The sequence below is a fragment of the Vombatus ursinus genome, unplaced genomic scaffold (genome assembly GCF_900497805.2).
Source record: "Vombatus ursinus unplaced genomic scaffold, bare-nosed wombat genome assembly UNPS02004734.1, whole genome shotgun sequence".
NCBI classification, from domain to species: Eukaryota; Metazoa; Chordata; class Mammalia; order Diprotodontia; family Vombatidae; genus Vombatus; species Vombatus ursinus.
Window position 1 is genome coordinate 111,625 of NW_020944512.1, and position 6,641 is coordinate 118,265.

A 6,641-nucleotide genomic window follows, 5' to 3' on the forward strand; every position below is an offset into this window, starting at 1 on the left:
CTTAAAATATATGTTATTGTGTGTGTCATGAAGCTTTGCTTTATGACTGCCTGGATCATCTAACAGAGAAGCACACAAATGGAAGATGCCAACCACCTGCTTGTGGAAGAAGCTGTTCTGCATTCCCCTACAATGTGGATGGGAGTAAACTGTTTCCATTGGTTGTGAAGTTGAAACAGGCTGTGTCTTTAAAGTTGCCAGACTGAGACTATCTCTCTTTCTTTCCAGTTGTTTCCAAAGTGGGTGAGAGTCCTGTTTTTCCATTTAAGGGGGGCACCCAGGGCATTCACCTCATCATTTGGCTACTTTCCTGGATTTCATGATCTCCAGAAACTCATCATTCTGCAAGATGAAATCAACTCTGTAATTCACATCTCCTCAGATCATTTCCTATCCTACTGCAGGACTTGATTATGCCCCCCTCCCTTCCCCTGCCCTTTTCAGATTCTATTTGTTGTCTTCCTCCTTTCCAAATGATCCCAAAGTGGGTGATACTGCCCCCCGGGGGGTGTTGGGGGTGGGGGGATGTGAGTTGGTAGCCTGGGGTGCAATTGGGGGACATTGAATTGGTGAAAACATAAGGAAAAAAGAGAAGAAAATTTTAAAAAACCATTTGTACATGTTTCATCTGTTGTGTAACAAAGTTAAAGTCATAATGCTTACACTATTTTTCAGATAAACACACAAAATGCAAGTTATAACTGATCAGTAGTCAAGTCCGCTGACAGGTCTTAACAAGCAAGTGTTGGCAGGCAAACTTGTGCATTGTCAGGAAGTTCAGCATGCATGGGCAGGAGTATGTGTGTAATGACTTGTTTACAATACGATACTATATGGTTACATGACACAATATTGGGTCATCAAAATTTCAGTGCAGGAAAAATCTCCACAAATTTACAATAAATTATTAAACTTAAGATGCATCATTTAGAGATTTGTATATATATATATATATATATATATACATATCTATATATCTATATATCTCTCTCTATATAAAGAGAGATAGATATATAATGAAATTATGCAAATTTGAAAAAAAAAAAATAAAGGTTAAGGAAAGTAGATTTCCAAGAGACTGTGAGCGCTTTGAGGGCAGGGACTATCTAATGCCTTCTTTGTACTCCCAGTGCTTGGCATGGTGCTTGGCACATAGTAGGCATTTAATGTTTACTAACTGATTCTGAATCTGTTCACTCATAGCACTGGTACCATGAACTGAGCCAGGCGATGGGAAAGACTACCTTCCTCTTCCTCTCTCCTTCCATTTGGCTCCTGTGGCCCTGAGAAACAGGCTTCTGCTTTTGTTCTGTTTCTCTTCTTCAGTTCTAGGCATAGACCCGGAACCTAAGCCATAACCTTGGTAAGCTTGGAGGCAGAAGTTGCTGCCAGAACAAAAGGGAAGCCTGGAAAAGCCAAAATCTGGAACTTGAGTTCAAGGAAACTGAGCTAAACTGTGAACCTAATCCCTCTCCCCTTCTCAGAGACTAAAGTGGTGGAAGGGGTTGGGGATTATGCTTCCATGAATTGAGAATGGTGGAATGTTGTATAATTTTTCCTGCTATTGCTTACAAATAAGTAATTCCATTGTAAAAGCTAATCTGACTGTTAATTGGAACTGAGGTATAGTGATCCCTAAAATTGATGCAGGCTAGAACCAATGGTAGAGGCTAAACACCATTCACCCTGCCAATGCCTTGCCCCAAGGTTACCAGAAAATCCTGAGGGAGAGGTGAAATGTAATATGCCTACCCTTCAGGAAAGGGGGTAGGCATGGGCAAGGTTAGGGTAACATATACTAAACTCAATATGTTAGTACCAAACACTAGCCTGCTTGTCCTCATTTCACTTTAAACTTCTTTTTCTCTTCTGCATGTTTTGAATTTACATTGACTCTTTTTTCACTCATTCTCTTGTTTTTTGTTGTTTTTTTTTTTTGGCATTGTCATCGTAACATTCCTCTCTTCCTAATTCTTTCCATCTCCCCACCCCTATCTCCCAACCAAAAAAACCCCAAAGCCTCTCTTGTAACAAGTTAACATAGCCAAGCCAAGCAAATTCATATATTGGCTATGTCCAAAAATGTATGTCTTTAGTACTTTTGGTGAAGCATGCATCACCAAAGGTCATTACAGGGCTTCTTAAACGTTTTCCACTCTCGACCTGTTCAGCACTTCTTAAACTATGGGGTCGAGACTCACAGTTTAAGAAGTGCCATGTGAGTAAGAGCATCAAAATCAAATAGAAATGGGGACAAGTAAAGCACACATAAGGATCCTTTTGACCAGCATATTGTTCTTGCTTGTATGAAGATACATGTTTATATATTTCTTTTTTGATTAATACATCAAGACATTAAAATCAGATAGGAACTATATTTTAATCTGGTCAGCCCATTGGCCACATGTTTGATACCTCTACTCTAGAGGAATTGTTGGTCCTTGCATTGATCAGAGTTCTTAAGGCTTTCAAAGTTTGTTTTTTCACAATGCTGTAGTCATCTTATGAATTGTCCTTTTGATTCTGTTCACTTCATTCTGTATCATTTCATATAACTCTTCCCAAGTTTCTTTAAAATCAACTCTTTCATCACGTCCAGTACATTCCCATACCATGATTTGTTCAGCTGTCCCCCAACTGATGCTCACTACTTTGGTTTTCAGTTCTTTGCTACAGCAAAAAGAGCAACTATGGATATTTTGCAGTTATAGATCCTTTTCCTCTTTTTTGATATCTTTGACATTTATACTTAGTAGTGGTATCAAGGAGTCAGAAGTTAAGCAGAATTTAGTGACTTTTGGGATATAATTCCAAATAACTATTTATTTTTTGTTTTGTTTTGTTTTTAAGCAATTGGGGTTAAGTGACTTGCCCAGGGTCACACAGTTAGTAAGTGTCAAGTGCTTGGTCTGAGGCCGGATTTGAACTCAGGTCCTCCTGACTCCAAGTCCGGAGCTCTATCCACTGCGCCACCTAGCTGCCCCTACCAAATCACTGTTTAGAATGGATGTACCAATCCACAGCTCCAACAACAATGCCTTCATATGCCTGTCCTCCCACAACCCCTTATACTCACAAGCTTTACCCCTTCTTACCAAATGCTATTTATGCAAAAGACTATCATGAATAGCAATTTCTATCTGAGCAAAACAGCAAACAGAAACTGGGGACATTCTACAGATTATAGTGTATCAAAGATACACAAGAAATGAGATCTTTATCTATGACTAAGATAAATTCTTGACTCAAAGGAGGAGAGCAAACAATCTTACCAGGGGAGGTCTATTGATTACAGTCTCTAGAGTTGGAAGCCCTAAAGGCCAAGGAACATGGGGCTAAATCTGACACATATCTGCTGCTCTGAGGGTCACAATCCAACATTCAAAAGACTCTGCTTCTGTCTATCTCAATTGTCTTCCAGGAGCTCTTCAACAAATATGTCTCTTATGCAGGTATGCAACATCACCTCAGCAGTCTCCCAGTTAGACAGGAGTCACATCTCCCTCAGCATATGTAGTATGAAGCACAGCTTTATGTAAAACCACCCTAGGTTTGGGTGAAAATAGGATTATACTTCGTTGTTCGTAGCTTGATTTTCATCTTTTGAAAATTGCCTGTTTATATACTTTCACCATTTATCTATTAGGGAATGTTTTTTGTTCTTATATATTTGAATGCTCTTTGTATTACTTAGCCATCAGACCTTTACTAGAGAAATTTGCTACAAAGATTTTTCTCATTTAAATGTATTCCCTCTGATTTTACACTGCACTGATTTTGAGCAAAAACTTTTCAATTTTATATAATTAAAATTATTAATTTTATCTTTTTTGATATTTTACCCTATCTATAGTTGTAAAAGGCATATTCTTTTATTCTCCTCTAATTTGCTTGATTGAAACCAGAGTCATGTTTCCATTCGAAGCATATGATATAAGTATGTGATGTGGGATGTTCTAAATTTAATTTCTTCCTGGTACTTTTCCAGTTTTCCCACAAGTTTTTGTTGAGTAGTGAGTCCTTGCTCCAGTATTGGTATATTTGGAATTATAGAATACTACATTTCTATGCTTGATTATTTCTGGGTCACATATTCTTAATTTGCCCCACTGATCAATTTTTCTACTTTTTAACCAGCACTGTACTGCTGGCCTCCTTCCTTTCCACCTTTTTTTTCATTATTTCCCTTAAGATTCTTGATCTTTTGTTCCTCAAGGTTTAATTTTGTTGTTGTTTTTCCTTCTGCTATAAAGTAACCCTTTGGTACTTTGATTATGACATTGAATAAGTAAATTTATTTAGTATTATCATTTTTATGATATTAATACAGCCCAGCCATGAGAAATTTATCTCTCTTTACTGAAGTATGCCTTTTTTCTGGAACAAAATTCCTATGTATCATGTATCTCTTGACATGTGGGCTCGACAATATTTTACAAATTTTGTAACTATTTTGAATGTAATTTCCTATTGGAATTTGTTGGCAATACACAGAAAAGCCAATGATGTGTGTAGGATTGTGGTACTTTGCTAAAGTTGTTTCATTAATTTTTTGTTGCATCCCCAGTGTTCTCTAAGTAAACTATCATATTGCTTGCAGAAAAAGCAAAAATGTTGCTATTTGTTTTTTTTTTTTTTTGCCTATGCTTATTCCCTCAATTACATTTTCTTGTCTTGGTGGGTTTTGTTTAACTTTGGTGGTTTTCCACTCCACTCAGGGCCTCTCATCGATGAGATGTTTCTTATCCCAAGCCATCCTGGCCTAGGTAGATCAAACAAGTTTTCCAAGGGGCATGTGTCCCTGCCCTAACACATTCTGGGAATATGGCAGATCTCTGAAAAGATTCTTTAGAAATATATAAAAGTAAATGGACCAAAAATAAAAGGTTAGTGTCAGATAACTGATAAACTGTTAGTGATATTTTAGATGCTGAAATACAAATATTTACAAAGTATTTTAACTTTTTATTGTTTAAAGTTAAGTTCAGGGGGCAGCTAGGTGGCGCAGTGGATAGAGGCCTGGCCCTGGATTCAGGAGGACCTGAGTTCAAATGTGGCCTCAGACACATAACACTTACTAGCTGTGTGACCCTGGGCAAGTCAGTTAACCCCATTGCCTAACCAAAAAAAAGAAAATAATAAAGTTAAGTTCAGAAAAGTTTATCACTAAATTGGAAACAAAATGTTTACTTTTTTAGCCATGAGTACTCTCAAAGACCTTATGACTAAATAAATCATAAAGGATTCGTGATCTTTATACAAAGAGAATGTACCCATATCGAAGTTTCGGTCGTTGAAGATTTCCAAAAAAATTTAAGTTTAAATGTTTTTCTTAAATTCTTTTAGCCATATTAAACATTTACAATTTTACAGTTTGGTTTGGTGGATGGACTACTGAGCTTGGAGTCAGAAGTTATACCTCAAAAGGTTATTAGCTATCTCACCCTTAGCAAGTTACCTAACCTCTGTGTATCTCAGTAATCTCCCTAGGCCTTAGGCCTTATTTACTGTGTCATAGATGTGCTGTTCTGTATCAGTGGACAGAGTTCCCACATAGGTAGTTTCCTACACTGATGAAATCACAGAACCTTCACTTATTCATGTAAAAAAAAAAACCAAACCCTTAAAATAGTGTGTTGTTATAACTAAATATGATGCAATGGATACTAGTGCTCCAATTCTCCAGTGGAATTGTGATCTCATTGATTTGAATCACTCCCCCCCCATTATCCCAATCACAAGTCATTTATACCCACTCATTTCATGCAACACTTGTCCATGTCCTCCCATAAATTTACTATGAGGTCCAAGCAAATGCAAGGGGCCTTTCTCTTGTTCTCCTAAGATTAAAAAAAAAAAAGATGCTAATGGAGCATGCAGGCTGCTCATAAATTATTCCTCATTCTCACCATATGACCAGCCCATTTTATGGACTGATTCAATGTTCCTTTATCCTTTACACCATTTCTTCTCATAAACTTTATTTATAATGTATTGAAGTCTATTTGTGCCCAACATGCACTTCTGCATTGCCCTTTGGATGATCCTCCGCTTCAGTCCTCCAGATACTGAGGTTTTTCTTGACTCACAGACATACAACATAACCAGAAGAATATGACATTAAAAGATGGACTTTTGTTTCAGGGAGAAGCTTGGATCATTAAAAAAACTTTACCTAAAGGGAATCTAATCCACTCCCTTCCTCTGGTACTGAATATAACTAATTTGTAAAATTTTACAGAGAATGGTGATAGAAAATCACAAGCAGTATTGCCTCACAAAACAGTGAAAAGCAGTGAAAGGAAAAAGAACTTTTACAGAAACATGACAGGAGACTAAACAAGGTGAAGTCATTACATGTGCCTTTAAGGAGGAAACTGGTACAACAGCAAACAGAAGAAAAATGGAAAAGATATGCTAAGAATTTATGACAAATTCTTCTCACCATCAAAACCAGTAAGTTGTAACAGTTGAATTCTAACATCATTGTCCCAGATGTTTAATTGGAAGAGGTGAAAATAATGCAGAAGAAAGAAAAGATGGGAAAGCAGTTGGACTAGGGCAGATAAACAAAGATGAGGTCTGGATACAACATAGTTGTGAGAATATTGAAGCATTGTTTATTTATCAAGTAAATGGAG